The following is a 16,213-nucleotide window of genomic DNA, read 5'->3' as shown; positions in this document are numbered from 1 at the left end:
TTTCTATTTTTAGTGTGACATATACCTGCTCACACACGAAGACACGTCCTACGTTCTTAAATTGCCAAACTAAATTTCCGAGAAAATCGAAATAGCTTAGCTCCGTTGGTTACTGTTAAAATACAAGTGTCTTATACATCCTGAAGCACAACGAAGGATCATTATGAATTTTGGATGCAAATTTTTTATACAACGTATGGGATCTTTTATTAGGTATTGATTGACAGCGCAAGTAATTTGTGTACTACATCTAACAATGTAACGTTTAGTGTTCGTCCTTCGAGTTTATTTCTTGTAGAATTGGCCTTATATCTGGTACCCTACTGTCAAATATGTTGTTCTCCGCTGTATGTAAACAAATGCCAGTACCGCGCTTTCAGGTCTTCGTTTTGTGTTAGTTGCATTGCTGTTTAACTCAATCTGTATTTCACTGTGGTGATAAAAGTCATGGGATACCGCCTAACATCGTGTCGGATCTCCTTCTGTCTGGCGCAGTGCACCAACTCGACGTGGCATGTACTCAACAAGTCTTTGGAAGTCCCATGCAGAAATAATTAGCCATGCTGCCTCTACAGACATCCATAACTGCGAAAGTGTTGCCACTACAGGATGTTGCGCACGAACTCACCTCTCGATTTTGTCCCACAAATATTCGATGGAATTCATGCCCGGCAATCTGGGTGGCCAGATCATTCCCTCGAATTGTCCAGAATGTTCTTCAAACCAATCGCAAACAATTTTGGCACCGTGACAGGTCTGGGAAAATGAAGTCCATCAATGGCTGCAAATGGTATCCAAGTAGCCGAACATAACCATTTCCAGTCAATTATACGTTCATTTGGACTAGAGGATTCAGTCGATTCCCTGTAAACACAGCACACATCATTATGGAGCTACCACAAGCTTGCAGAGTTGTTTTTTTGACAGCTTGGGTCCATGGTTTGGTGGGGTTGCACCACATTCGATCCCTATCATCAGCTAAAATCTGGACTCAAGTGACCAGACCACAGTTTTCCAGTCGTGTAGGGTCCAACTGATAAGGTCACGAGCCTAGGAAAGGTGCAGCAGACGATGTGCTGCTGCAGTAGCTTATTAACTTCAAATTTCGCCGCACTGTCCTAACTGATACATTCGTCGTTATTGAGGTTTATTTGCGGCTATTTTGCTTAGTATTGCCTGTCTGTTAGCACTGACAACCCCACGCAAAAACCGCTGCTTTCGGTCGTTAAGTGAAGGCCATCGGCTACTGCGTTGTCCGTGATGAGAGGTAATGCCTGAACTTTGGTACTCTCGGCTCACTCTTGACACTGTGAATCACGGAATACTGAATTCGCTAACGATATCCGAAACGGAAAGTACCATGTCTCTAGCTCCAACTACTATTCCGCGTTCAAAGTCTGTTGATTGCAGTCGTGAGATCCTAGTCACGTCGAAAACCTTTTCACATGAATCACCTGAGTACAAATAATAGCTCCGCCAAAACACCATGTGTACGTTATACTAGCGCCATCTGTATATGTGCATATCGCTATCCCATGGCTTTTGTCACTTCACTGTAAAGACTCAATATAAAATTTGTATATTATTTAAGAAAAGTGCGAAGGTTCTCACCAATTATTGAGATTTTTGATGGACCTCAGTGTTATTGATAACTTTAGACTAAGGCTGCAGCTTCTATGTCAACTTCAGTTATTGTCATTTGGTTGTTCTCTCGATGTTGTAGACCTGGTAATGTAATTGAGGGACTCCGTACTGGTAGTTACGCGAAGGGCGCTAGTGTTGTTACCAGTAAGGATGAGAAGGGAGGGGAAAGGGAGAGGAGAGGTGGGGAGAGATGAAGGCCATTTAGTGCAAATACAGATGATTTTGTAGTACTTATTTGTGGCCTGTTGTTGTTTTCTGGAATTCTGTAACGAAGATGTTGGTGACGATATTTTACTGGCGACGACGACAGGATTACATCACGGTATTTCTTCAGTGATAAGGATCTCGCTTGGTTCGGCCATGACACAGTAATGGAGTGTATTTTTTTTAATCCACTGATAGTTGTTTTCGGCCTTCCTGTTTCCCTACCGTAGGTACACTTAATGGTCTTTTTTCTAGTTTAACTGTGCATCACTTTTCGCCTGTAGTCGTTTTGGATTAGGGAGCTAATAATGGAACAAGGTTTTTATAGACGTGGAGAGATTTGTTAAAGTGGGAATAAGGCGTAATCTTCTAGTAGAAAATAAATACTATCATTTTGCATGACAGAGTTTCGTACTTTCGAAATGTTTTGCTGAGACTTTCATTTTCCGCATTTTAAGGACGTAGCAAAGAGTTGGTTGGGAGGTTAGGTGGGGAGAGATTGTGGTCTATTTGGTCAGACTGGTAGTCCCCGAAAGAGCAGTGAGCTGGCTACATGGTGAAATCTCTTTACATCCTTCACCTTGACGATCGAGCGGACTCCATCGGTAATTTTAGAGTGAGTCTTACCACAGAATGATAGTGCTGATGGCGAAAGCTGGGAGGTTGTAGCGTATCCGTCACAGAGATTTTGTAATATTCACACGAATGATGTACTGTTTATCTTAAGAGCTGTATCCAGCAACCTACAACCCATATCCAATCAGAGACTAACTGCAACACCTTCCTTTGGGGGTATTAAATGTGGTGATATGCATTTGACAATTCTATTATGAATTGCGAAACTGGTAGTTAGAATTAAATTATCGGTGCTCGGTACGCTGCAGCTGAGACTGAAACATGGTAGTTACGTTTATTAATCGGTGCGCTCGCGGAGTATGCAGAAAAAATAATAGTTCCACTTTCTGACACCAGGTGAAAATATTGCGCTGTAAGCAGTCAGAATGCAAATGTTTTCTGTTTAGATGTCAGTACGTTGTTTGTTGCTTGGTGACACTTGTTGATTTCTTTTATAAAGTGATTGTTGGTGTAAGGTGTTAAGAAGGTTGAAGTTTTCCATAGGAAATGCAGTGGGTATTGAGAAGAAAGCTAGTGCATTGCAGGTAAAGTTGTATAATCAGAACGGCAGCAATAGCAACGTTGCATTGCGCGAATAAGGCCGACCGGAACAGCTGCGAAGAGGTTTCATGTGAAGAGCATGATAAAGGAATTTGAAGAAACAGGTGAATTAGGTGGTACATGACGGAGAGGGAGGCGGCCCATTCGCATGACAGTTGTTGATGAAGTTGCTGTAGCTATAGCCGACAATACAGCACATGCCTCGAACTATGCAACCAGTGCTCAAGCTGTGTCACTGGAATTGTCTCTCCTCTGCTGTCCCTACAACACACATTCACACATTGGAATGACATATGGCTGGGGTATGTTCTTTGGGCGGAAGAGGCACGTTTTTCTCTGCACGGTGCCGTAAATGCGCAAAACAGCACCATATGGAGCTCTACTCCGCAATGTATTGTGCGGAAGCATCCACAGCACTCAGGTTATGTGACTGAGTGGTGTGGTTTCACAAGCTCCTTCAGTCTAGGTCCGATTTTCTTCGAGGAGATGACACGTCGCTGGTATGTTAAGTACACATTGACATCCGCACGTTATAAGGACCCCCTTGTGGAACACGCGATTCCAGCTGTCCAAAAACATAGCTCTGTCTACAATATTATTTTCATGCAGAATGTGAGAACAGCACATGTTAGCTGCCAGGCGAAGGATTTGCTTCGAGAAACCTTCGATAACGACCGAATCATCTCTAGGTAATTTCGCCGGCCGGAGTGGCCGAGCGGTTCTAGACGCTACAGTCTGGAACCACGCGACCGCTAAGGTCGCAGGTTCGAATCCTGCCTCGGCATGAATGTGTGTGATGTCCTTAGGTTAGCTAGGTTTAAGTAGTTCTAAGTTCTAAGGGACTGATGACCTCAGAAGTTAAGTCCCATCGTGCTCAGAGCCATTTGAACCACCTAGGTAATTTCAAGATGTGTTTTCTTCCAGATCCGTCGACCTAAATCGTGAAGTCTGCTTGTGGGGATCTCTGAAAGATTGTGTATTACTGATGTACGCTGTGAGGTAATGGACGAGTTGTGGCATCCTGAAGCTATTCTAAGTTCGGGGTTGGTGTGGTAGCACGGGTCACCCGGCAAACCGGGGCTCGTCAGCAACCGCATGGTGACGAACGTTAGCCGTAGCAAGGGGGTACCACGTAGCCCAGCACGTGGTACAGGCCGTCCTCGTGGCTGGGAATGCCATGTTGACGCTGTGTCGAGTACTGTGCTTTGTGTTGATCAAGGAGATTTGTATGCCGGGATTGTCAAAGATGGCGAATTTTGTGAAACCATAATGGTAGACATTTCACAGTTCATGTAAAAATTAATCGTAACCAGAGGAATCATGATACCTCAAAAAGAAACATGTACATTTCCATTATTTGCACGACGATTCTGATGGTGTAATCAGATTTTCAATATCTTTATTAGCTTAAAGTTTAGTATCTGACTGTAAATTATACAAGTAACTCCCAGCAACGGATTTTCAAAATCTAAACGGTTTATCCGATTTTGTCGATCGACGTGTGTTGAGGAAGCTATGTAACTTGAATAGTGCATAAGTTATCGGAGGTCAAAGTGGCCTATTACTATTGATCGCGTCAGGCTATAAGTACTCCACAGTTACACGAAAAAACCGTAGCAGCATGCTTGTAAATATATTTATTCGTCTATGTCTTTGTTTATATCCGATATATACTATTCATGAAGAAATTGGTCAAATATTTACTGTGTTTCAGAAAGCACATAGACATTAGGCTACTGGCCTACTTTTGCTTCTATTCCTATGTTTATTTAATTTGTTTATGTATTTAATAATGTGTGTTAGAGCGTGTTTATGGTCCAGCCGTAGGAATAGTTATTTAATTTCAAGTTATTTAAATGTAAATCCAGTATTAAGTATGTGTTTTAATATGTTTGTGAGTGTGCGTTGGCTTGGAGACATGGCGGGAGCGCTCCAGGCAATCACAGCGCTCGTTACTACGGTAGGCGACTACCGGAGAATGGAGAGAAGTGTATGGAGGTGGGGGAGGAGCATGGAGTCACAGAGGACACGGGAAAGTGCTTGACGGAGAGGCGCGACGGATGGCTGTGGGAAATACTTGGAGAGTGGAGCAGTTTGCGTGTGGTCGCGGGAGACAGAAATATTTCGTAGAGCCGACTTGTGCACTCGTGAGATTTCCGTGGCTTCTGCAGTGAAGACGTAGTATGCGTTTAGAAGTGAATATCTCACGAGCTATGTTCTCGTTCATAGCTAATTACGTGGAGTAGGAATCTATTGTTTCCCTGTTATTCAAAAAAATTGTACCTGCAGATTTATTTAATTGCAATCATTCATTTATAAATTTCTATGTTACATTCAAAATTCGCAACTGTCAAGTGATAGGAACCTTCGACAACTCGATTCATGTGTATATTCATACCGTATACTGCAGACTCAGCAGTATTTGACTTAATGCGGCAACTACGTGTCCAAACCCGTAGACAACGAAACCAGCCAAAACCCTTACTATTTCAACTCTGAGTCTGAGGGTACGTAGTTTAGGGTCACATTTTATTTTATTTTTGAAAGCCCACAACCCTGACTCTTCCTCATCTGGAGGATAACATATGGTGACATATCACTCTGATCACACTGGATATGCTGCGAACAACTGTCGACCACCCGTGTTGCAAATGCATCATATTGCTGAGTCTGTAGACCATTTTGAACACGTGTTGTAACTTTTGGATATTTTCTGATAAACGTAAACAGAACCACAGCTATCATGTGTTTGATCGTTCCTCCTCTTTCCCTAGAACCACACCATAATCTGCTTACAGCGCCATATTTTCAACTAGTGGCAGAAAGTGAATCAATTATGTTTTCATCATACTCCACGAGTGCAGCGAGTAACGAAAGTTACCTATGATGCTTCAGCGCACTGCAATGTATACAGCCTACACTGCAGCAACCAGGACACCGTCAGTTTGATTATAACCATTCGGTATGTGATACAGTAAAGGTAGCTGAAATTTCCGGACTGACTGAAATTGTATGTCAGACTAGAACTCGAGCACGGAAGTTTGTATTTGGCGAGACTCAGCTACCTAGGTAGGGCTCACGGCCCACCCCTCCAGCTTCATTTCAGCTACTACCTCACTCCTACTTTCCAAACTTCACAATAAATGTTGGTATTTCAAAAACAGATTTTCCCATATTTTTGGATGCACCGATCATCGGTGTGTGAGTTCGTGCTAACTTTATATTATGGAACAAAGCAAGATTGATCACCCATATGGAATCAGTTTCACAAGCAGACGAGTACGAGTGTAGGAGACTGATTAGGGTCTACAAATCGAAAGGCTTCTTGGCCGTCTGTATCGAAATTACGTTGCATCGCGAGATCGAGCGTGTCGTGCATCGGAATTTTTTATAACACCACCCCAAAAACTATTAATGTCCATTTCATACCAGATGTAGTGTAGAATGCAATTTCCAGTGCAGGTTCTGCTGCCGCTGATTTCTCATGACACCGTAGGCAGAAACAGCTCTCGCGTTCTACATAACACTATTCAACAGTGTGTACAGATTATTCTGTGTAAAATTGTCCACATTCACACGGTATCAGACGGCTGTCCGCAGTCAACCACATGTTGGGACCAGGCCATCGGATGGGTGACACGGGCACAGCCCTCCTGCGACCAAAAACCTACTTTATATGGCAGTGGACTGGGCACCAGTGTTGTCATAGACGATAGCACGTCTATGTAAGGACGATAGCAGCAACCACACACGCCTGTCACGGCTTGGCGACACCCAAGGAGCAATGGTCGAAAGCTCATGAGTTTTAATACACTAAACGCTCCTGTAATTCCGAGAGCATTTTATCGAAGATACACTTACCACAAAACTCTCACACTTCGCGAAGGAAAAGAGCCATTCTATTCGAAGTACACAGAAACCTATCCAACTATGCGACTGAAACCAGCCCTCAGGATCTCATAGGAAACGACATCACACGATAGTTGATAAACCAGACAAGTTGCTATCCCTCTGGGGGAACATGTGTATAAGACACAGCGTTACATCTAGACTGAATCACCTAAGGAACGTCATTACCGTAGGGTTGTAGTCTTGTGGAATTCTTCATAGCTATGCTGTTATTCCTACAGGATTAATAGTGAATTGAATGTAGCATACGATTTGGTGGAATGGGATTCGGGCAGGGGGCTATAGGAGACGACTTAATTTAATAACTACTTTTTTAAACCTAAAATCTAATTGGCAACAGAACAATAAAAATTAAACAGAACTTAATCTTCAGCCCAACGCAGTTCTTGAGAGCAGAGTTTAAGAAAGAGAATAACAATTAAAATGCCTTCAACAGAATTCAAGGAAGCAGAATTAAAATCAATTTATGCCCGGCACGCAGAGTCGGGCAACATCAATAATAATTGCTAAAGATGGTCCACGGTCACACACAGAAAAAAATTAATATAGCTTCTGCAATTAACTGTAGGACAATACGATAACTCTCGGACTTAATTAAGATCACTCACACAGAATGCAGCTAAATATTGATCTATGACTACTCCCACCACCTGGTATTCTCTATGACAAGCTACTATCAAGTATCTAAAGGACTACCTACACATATATCTCGACAGAATCTTCTGTTTAATGAACTACATAATGAAGCATTCTCACAGAGCATAATAATAACTGCCCGCATCTCGTGGTCGTGCGGTAGCGTTCTCGCTTTCCACGCCCGGGTTCCCGGGTTCGATTCCCGGCGGGGTCAGGGATTTTCTCTGCCTCGTGATGGCTGGGTGTTGTGTGCTGTCCTTAGGTTAGTTAGGTTTAAGTAGTTCTAAGTTCTAGGGGACTTATGACCACAGCAGTTGAGTTCCATAGTGCTCAGAGCCATTTGAACCATTTGAACCATAATAATAACTTCCTTTGTATAAGTGATAGAACAAAAATCAGTTACATTCACAGTATAATAAAAACACACCACCTTCCGTACAACAAAACATATAAATCAATCACATTCACGACATGCAATTAAGAAAATCAAAATGGCTCTGGGCTTGAGAGAACACATTCGGAGGCATGATGTGCCAGCACACAAGAACCATAACACATTGCACCATAACTACAGACCTTCCGTGCTTTATATTATTTGTTAACCAGTGCATTCAGCGCACCACTTGCACTCTGCGCTGTACGCTATACTGAATCACTTAAGGACCAAGATGGAGCCATCGACTATTAAAGAAAGTAGGTAGTGATCCTCTTGAAAAGCGGAAGCCCCTTTCTTCTGTTCCACTGGTAATGCTGTCCTCTGGCCCGGGACAGGACATAGTTCGTTTGTGTCCACACCACGGCCACGCCCCACGCTGGCCGCTGTCAACGTCGCGTAGACAGCTCATTGGCCTATCGGCTTGGAGGAGGCTCCCCGTTCTCGGCCGCGTGCCGACTGACTTCCTTTCGTTGGTCGCTGCTCCAACTCGGTCCCATCACGCGCGTGTGCGGCCCTTCCTCGACACGGAGATATCCGGACAGCAGGGTTTGCGGAGATTAGCGGACACCAGCCGAGGTGGGACTTCTGGTGCCGAGAAGGGTGTGTCTCCACTAATGTACATGTGGGACCTGCAGGTGTTCCAGAATGTGTTGGAAATATACGTGACGTGTTGCTAAAATCTACCCGTGTGTGGCCAGCTACTATGTGGAAAACGAGATCAATGCAATTCCTGCCAATAAGACTGTTGCAAAGACAGGAGGTCGTTTCTAGTTACTTACAACTAACACAATCGTAGATATTTACAAATATAGACTATTTGCAACGGTTAACAAACGATAAGGGTTATTGCCGTTCGTGGAAGAGCGTTTGTAAATTTCAAAGTACTTGGAAAAATGTACGACACAATGCTGTCTTGTAAAATTATTTGTTTAGGACCGGTTTCCGTCGCTAACCATATTCAGAGTCGGAGGATGGTCAATGACAGAAACTAGTAGTTAATAAATAACTTTGTAAGACAGCATTGTGTCACGTATTTTTTCAGGTAGATATATACTGTTAACTGACGCCTGAAAAAATAGTCGAAATCTAAAAGAAAAAAAGAAAAGATGCACTACGAAGGAATTATCAGAATGGGACGGCAGTCGGTAGGTGAGATGTACATGTACAGACAAACAAATGATTACTCTCCCACCGCTATCTGGATCGTCTCAAGACACGTCTTTGCTGGTCATAAGGGCTCAGCTCGAAGTGGGTCTCATCACAAAAGACAATTCTACTCTGGCTAATGAGGTTCCAGGCCGCAAACGTGTCTGGAGACACCTCGAACAGCGATGGGATACTAACCTGACTGTCACCTCCCATGGAGCCTGACAACCAGGAGTGATGGTCTGGGGTGCCATATCATTTCATAGCTGGATTCGTTTGGTTGTCATTTGCAGCACACTGACAGCACAGTGGTATGCCGACGAAATTCAGCCCACCGTTTTGTTGCCCTTCATGGCAAACCATCTCGGGCTTACATTTCAGCAAGATATTCCCCGACCACACTCGGCGAGAGTTTCTATTGTCTCCGCGCTTGCAGCTCTCTTTCCAATTGGGGCGTTTGGAGCATTATGGCCTGCGCTCTCCAACCAGCTCGGGATTTTGACGATCTAATGCGCCAGTTGGGCAGTATGTGGCACGATATCCCTCAGGACGAAATCCAATAACTCTATCAATCAATGCTGAGCCGTGGCGACTTCTATGAGTGCGTTCGCCAATCCTACTGGTGTAACTTGAGCGCGCGTTCCATCGACTCTGGCCCTCGTCAAATCGTCTTTGCTTAGTTATGTCTTCCCTTTGGGGCTTTGCGGCAGTAAGCTGCACGGCTGTTCCTGGGCCTCGGCGTCCTGGAGATTGCAGAGATTTGAAACCGTTGACGGTTGGGCTATGAGGATCTGCGTTTTTCTTCAGCATTGACCGTTGTTACCGCGGGTTTAGCGTGCACCCTGCTTCGATGTACATCAGTAAATTGTAGAGTGCTAAATACGCCGAAATGTATTGGACAACTGTGTAAATCAATACTAAGCTCAATAACTACTAGCATAAGGGCCAGAGGTGGAACAATACGTTACTGACTTGTCAGTTTGTGAAGCTCTTTCTCTTGAATAAATCATCCAGTTTTAATGAAATTGTAATCATTTGTTTCTCTGTGTACGTACATTACACCCGAGTTCCGTCTCATCTGGATAATTCCTTAGTGATGCGTCGTTCCTTTTTGTCTTAGAATGTATAAGTTCTGAACAAGTCCGCCCCCAGTAGCTGAGTGGTCAGCGCGACAGAATGTCAATCCTAAGGGTCCGGGCTCGATTCCCGGCTGGGTTGGAGATTTTCTCCGCTCAGGGACTGGGTGTTTTGTTGTCCTAACCATCATCATTTCATCCCCATCGACGCGCAAGTCGCCGAAGTGACGTCAAATCGAAAGACTTGCACCCGGCGAACGGTCTACCCGACGGGAGGCGCTAGTCACACGACATTTACATTTTACTTGTGAACAGATCTTATTTCGTTTTCTGAATGTGAGCAATGCTTTTCAAGCAAAACCTAATTTTGCTAGTATCGCCTGGAGGTAGAGAGAAAAAAAGTATGAGGACCGAGAGGCAGGGGAGAGGACGGGATACTATTCCAGTGCATGAGTGACGAGGGAGGGGAGACTGTCTCCGCAAATCTGCGGTGTCCATAACTCTCCATATCCGGAACTCTCTAGATACAGAAGAGAATGGCAAAAAAGGTGTACATCTCTTGACTGACTGAAAACGACCCTTACAACTGAGAGCAAATAATTAGGAAAATAATTAAGGAGGTCTAAAACTGATTTATAGAGTTCTATGTAAGTTGCAGCAGGCACTGAAGCAGTTGATGGTGAATGATGCTTCATTATACGGGCAGGGGCGTACCATTTCGAGGCCTAAACGGAGAAATGCAGCCAGCAGTCTAAAAGAGTGGGCAGCGAGTTTGCAAAGCGTGTAGCAGCCCGACTTCCGCGGTGGTGACAGGCACGCGCTGTGCACAATCTGCGGCCCTTGTTTGGCGGCTGGCAGCCGGTGGCTGTGCACGCAATTACAGGCGGCGTGATGGCGCATTGTGCGGGCACGCCGCGCCCTCGAGGCGCCCTCCACGGCCTCCGTCAAGGACGCGGCTGCCTGCTGCCCGCTAGTGTTCAAACACGCGGGGCTGATGACAAGTCACTGAGCGGGGGTGCCGTAATGCGCCTCAAGTAACCCGGAATAAGGCAGCAGCTGCCGCTCTTGTGGGTGTTGTGGGTGTTCAGCGACTGAGCACGATGACAGCGTTGCAGTGTCCGGTAATCCGAGAACTGGGAACTCGATTCCAGTGTGTTATCGAGAACTGGTCTCGAGTATTCGAATGGCGCATCCGAGAACAATAGTTCTCGCTCCATGTCCAGGATCGGCTCGTGCTGGCACTTAAGTTATTGCATGGTGGAGAGCTCTCTAATTTTTTTTCTTGAGGGGAGGGGGGGGGGGGGGGCGTCATCGGTCTTCTGACTGGTTTGATGCAGCCCGCCACGAATTCCTCTCCTGTAGCAACCTCTTCATCTCAGAGTAGCACCTGCCTCCTACGTCCTCAATTATTTGATTGATGTATTCGCGTTTCTAGCCGGCCATAAGATGAAGCGCATGACACTGTCGAGAAGTCGCCGTGTCGTAAGACTGCCACCCAGCTGGAGATCCCAGAGTTTTTCATTAGTAGTGTATGCCGGGAGAGCCTACATTCACATATGCACTTACTGGATGTCTCTGCCTTTCCGTTGTCACAAGCGTCCTCTTACTGTAGGAATTCGGGAAACGATTTTCGCTTGTTCCCTTGCTTGTTCCACACACACAAAGAGAGAGTGAGAAAGAGAACGTTCTACTAAAAGATTTTAAACATCGAACAAACATAACTTAAATTTGCATTAACAAAACCCCACAGAATTAGATATGGACTGTTCTACTAAATTTCACAAATGACTATGGAACGACAAGAGCATAAGGCAAATTCTATGTAGAAAGTTTCTGGCAGATTAAAATTGTGTCCCAGACCCGAATCGAATGCGGAACCTTTGCATTCTGTCGACTGAGGTATCCAAGCACATCTTATGCTCATGACTAACCTTCTACATCTACATCTACATCTACGTATACATCCATACTCCGCAAGCCACCTGATGGTGTGTGTCGGAGGGTACTTTGAGTACTTCTATCGGTTCTCCCTTCTATTCCAGTCTCGTATTGTTCGTGGAAAGAAAGATTGTCGGTATGCCTCTGTGTGGGCTCTAATTTCTCTGATTTTATCCTCATGGTCTCTTCGAGAGATATACGTAGGAGGGAGTAATGTACTGCTTGACTCCTCGGTGAAGGTATGTTCCCGAAACTCCAACAAAAGCCCGTACCGAGCTACTGAGCGTCTCTCTTGCAGAGTCTTCCACTGGAGTTTATCTATCATCTCCGTAACGTTTTCGCGATTACTGAATGATTCTGCAACGAAGCGCGCTGCTCTCCGTTGGATATTCTCTATCTCTTCTATTTCAAGCAGTGGGCGAACAAGTGTACTGTAACCTGCTTCCTTTGTTTTCGGATTGCATTTCCTTAGGATTCTTCCAATGAATCTCAGTCTGGCATCTGCTTTACCGACGATCAACTTTATATGATCATTCCATTTTAAATCACTCCTAATGCCTACTCCCAGATAATTTATGGAATTAACTGCTTCCAGTTGCTGACCTGCTATATTGTAGCTAAATGATAAAGGATATTTCTTTCTATGTATTCGCAGCACATCACACTTGTCTACATTGAGATTCAATTGCCATTCCCTTCACCATGCGTCAATTCGTTGCAGATCCTCCTGCATTTCAGTACAATTTTCCATTGTTACAAGCTCTCGATATACTACAGCATCATCCGCAAAATCCTCAGTGAACGTCCGATGTTATCCACAAGGTCATTTATGTATATTGTGAATAGCAACGGTTCTACGACACTCCCCTGCCGCACACCTGAAATCACTCTTACTTCGGAAGACTTCTCTCCATTGAGAATGACATGCTGCGTCCTGTTATCTAGGAACTCTTCAATCCAATCACTCAATTGGTCTGATAGTCTATATGCTCTTACTTTGTTCATTAAACGACTGTGGGGAACTGTATCAAACGCCTTGCCGAAGTCAAGAAACACAGCATCTACATGAGAACCCGTGTCTATGGCCCTCTGAGTCTCGTGGACGAATAGCGCGAGCTGGGTTTCACATGATCGTCTTTTTCGGAACCCATGCTAATTCCTACAGAGTAGATTTCTAGTCTCCAGAAAATTCATTATACTTGAACATAATACGTGTTCCAAAATTCTACAACTGATCGACGTTAGAGATATAGGTCTATAGCTCTGCACATCTGCTCGACGTCCCTTCTTGAAAACGGGGATTACTTGTGCCCTTTGCCAATCTTTTGGAACGCTGCGCTCTTCTCGGGACCTACGGTACACCTCTGCAAGAAGGGGGGCAAGTTCCTTCGCGTACTCTGTGTAAAATCGAACTGGTATCCCATCAGGTCCAGCGGCCTTTCCTCTTTTGAGCGATTTTAATTGTTTTTCCATCCCTCTGTCATCTATTTCGATATCTACCATTTTGTCATCTGTGCGACAATCTAGAGAAGGAACTACAGTGCACTCTTCCTCTGTGAAACAGCTTTGGAAAAAGGCATTTAGGATTTCGGCCTTTAGTCTGTCATCCTCTGTTTCAGTACCATTTTGGCCACAGAGTGTCTGGACATTTTGTTTTGATCCACCTACCGCTTTGACATAAGACCAAAATTTCTTAGGATTTTTTGCCAAGTCAGTACATAGAACTTTACTTTCGAATTCATTGAACTATTGAACGCCTCTCGCATAGCCCCCGTAACACTACATTTCGCTTCGCGCATTTTTTTTTTATTTTTTTGCGTGCAAGGCTTTGGCTATGTTTATGTTTGCCTCCTCAAATCTGAACTTCCGTCAGTATCTCTTCTCCCCAGCCCTGTGAGAAATATAAACCCTGGAAAGAACTTGTGACGTCACACTAGTCGGTTTGTCCCCCACACTTCGCGAACGCTCGACTCCGTGCAAGACCCACGTGAAATCTGTATGTAATTGAAAAGGTTCCCACTTAATGTCTTAACTTTTGCGTGTGCTTTCCAAAGCTTGCATGCATTTAAACGCGCAGTCAAGAGTTATTAAACTAGTCTGAAATAGTTACTCACTGCTCGCCGCAGAGGGCTGCTGGCACTCGTAACACCTGCTGTGTTACGTGCTGTGACGTACGCGCCACAGCCGTCCTCCTACTTTTCAAATTCAAGAGACGTTCTCATACATACCTAGTACGACAAATGATTCCAATAGAAAGGATTCTGCGAGAAATGCTTTAACCGCAGCCTAGGGTATTGTTTTCAGAATGAATTTTCGCTCTGTATTGGAGTGTGTTCCGATTCAGGTGCGGCACAAAGTTTTCACGTAGCAGAAAGTCTCACTCGGCACACATTCCGTTGCAGAGTAAAAATTATTCGGGAAACAACCCACTAATCAGTGGCGTAGCCGTTTCTCCGCAGTAGCTTTTCCCCCGGGAATGTTTACTCTGCTAGGTATGCAGGAGAACATCTGTGAGGTTAGAATAGTAGATCTGGCGGGAGTAAAACTTTGAGAGTCAGTTCCGACTCGTGACTGGATAGCTCAATGGATAAAGCAATTATCCGAGAAAGGCAATCATCCCAGGTTTGAGTTGGCTCCCGAAACACAGTTTTAATCTGCTAGGAAGTTTCAAATTAGGGAACACCACGCTGCAGAGTGCATATTCCTTCTTGAACGTTGATGTTTAGTTTCCACTTTAATTCAGGAGTAAAGTTCTGTCAAATTTTGCAACCTCTCTTTCAAAACAAAAAACAAGAAACAAAAAAATCGTACTCCGGTTTTCCCTTCAAATAATACTGTACGGTATAATAAGCGGAAGAAACGATTTTGTTGCGAATACCTTCCGTAAAATGCATGAAAGACAGCATAACAAATCCACGTATTCAAATCTACTTTTTTATTTTTATGTAAAAAGTAAAATCTTATCTGACAAACTAACTTCAGGAATGGATGTAACTTTACTTGGTTTACATAAACTACTTTGCTTAGAAACATTGCAAATATCGTAAAATCCTACATTGTCGTAGCAGCACTGTAGATACACATATGAGTATTTCTCGAGTACAGTCGCTTGCATAGATGAAGTATACAGTGCCTGTTAGACCTAGGATATACCCGAAAATGTTCTAGGTTGTCTGATATCAATGTGATACCTTTTATGTCCATTTTACTCCATAGACGAGGGACTTCAGCTGATGAAATATATGAGAAAAAGTACCACCACAGCTGCATTTTGAGAACGTATTTATTCCATCACACGCCTAGTTTCGGCGTCACCGTGTTGTCTCCAATTCCAAAACACGGTGGAGACAACATAGTGTCGAGTATAGAATCCTGATGAAAGGTAGCCCAAGTGTGCTAGTAACAAGGATCCCATAGTAAATGCGGCAAGGAAATCAAATACTCTTTTGGCAGTTGTGGGGCCTGAGGATGGGGGTAACTGGACGCTGAAACTAGTGTGATACACTAAAGACATTCTCAAGATACAGCCGTGGTGGTACTTTTCTCATATAATGTGATTCCTTTTCGTTCTTGAGAACAGAGTTCTCGAGTTCTGAATTGTTCACGGCTTCCCATTACCACAGTATAGGACTTCTTCCGTTCTTCTCACGATAGTTTCCTAGTGACCAAGTGAAGACAGAAGGCGACTATCTGGCTCCCAGCTGCACGTGCGAGGTATTGAACGTAAAAGAAACTTGGGATCAGTCAATATAACCTTGCATTCCTCGTGGAGAACGCTGTGAATGAGATTACTTGGAGTTAAACTGCTTACATCAAACACAGAAATCATGCCTCACATACAGATACATGAACTAAGTGCCTGAGACAAACAATGCGTTGCTCAGTTATTGAAGTTCCTTAGGTCGTCGATATTTTGGAAGGTAGGAGACGAGGTACTGGCGGAAGTAAAGCTGTGAGGAAGTAAAGCTGTGAGGACGGGGCGTGAGTCATGATTGGGTAGCTCAGATGGTAGAGCACTTGCCCGCGAAAGGCAAAGGTCCCGAGTTCG

The sequence above is a fragment of the Schistocerca americana genome, chromosome 5 (assembly GCF_021461395.2).
Source record: "Schistocerca americana isolate TAMUIC-IGC-003095 chromosome 5, iqSchAmer2.1, whole genome shotgun sequence".
NCBI lineage: Eukaryota > Metazoa > Arthropoda > Insecta > Orthoptera > Acrididae > Schistocerca > Schistocerca americana.
This window is presented reverse-complemented; position numbering follows the sequence as displayed.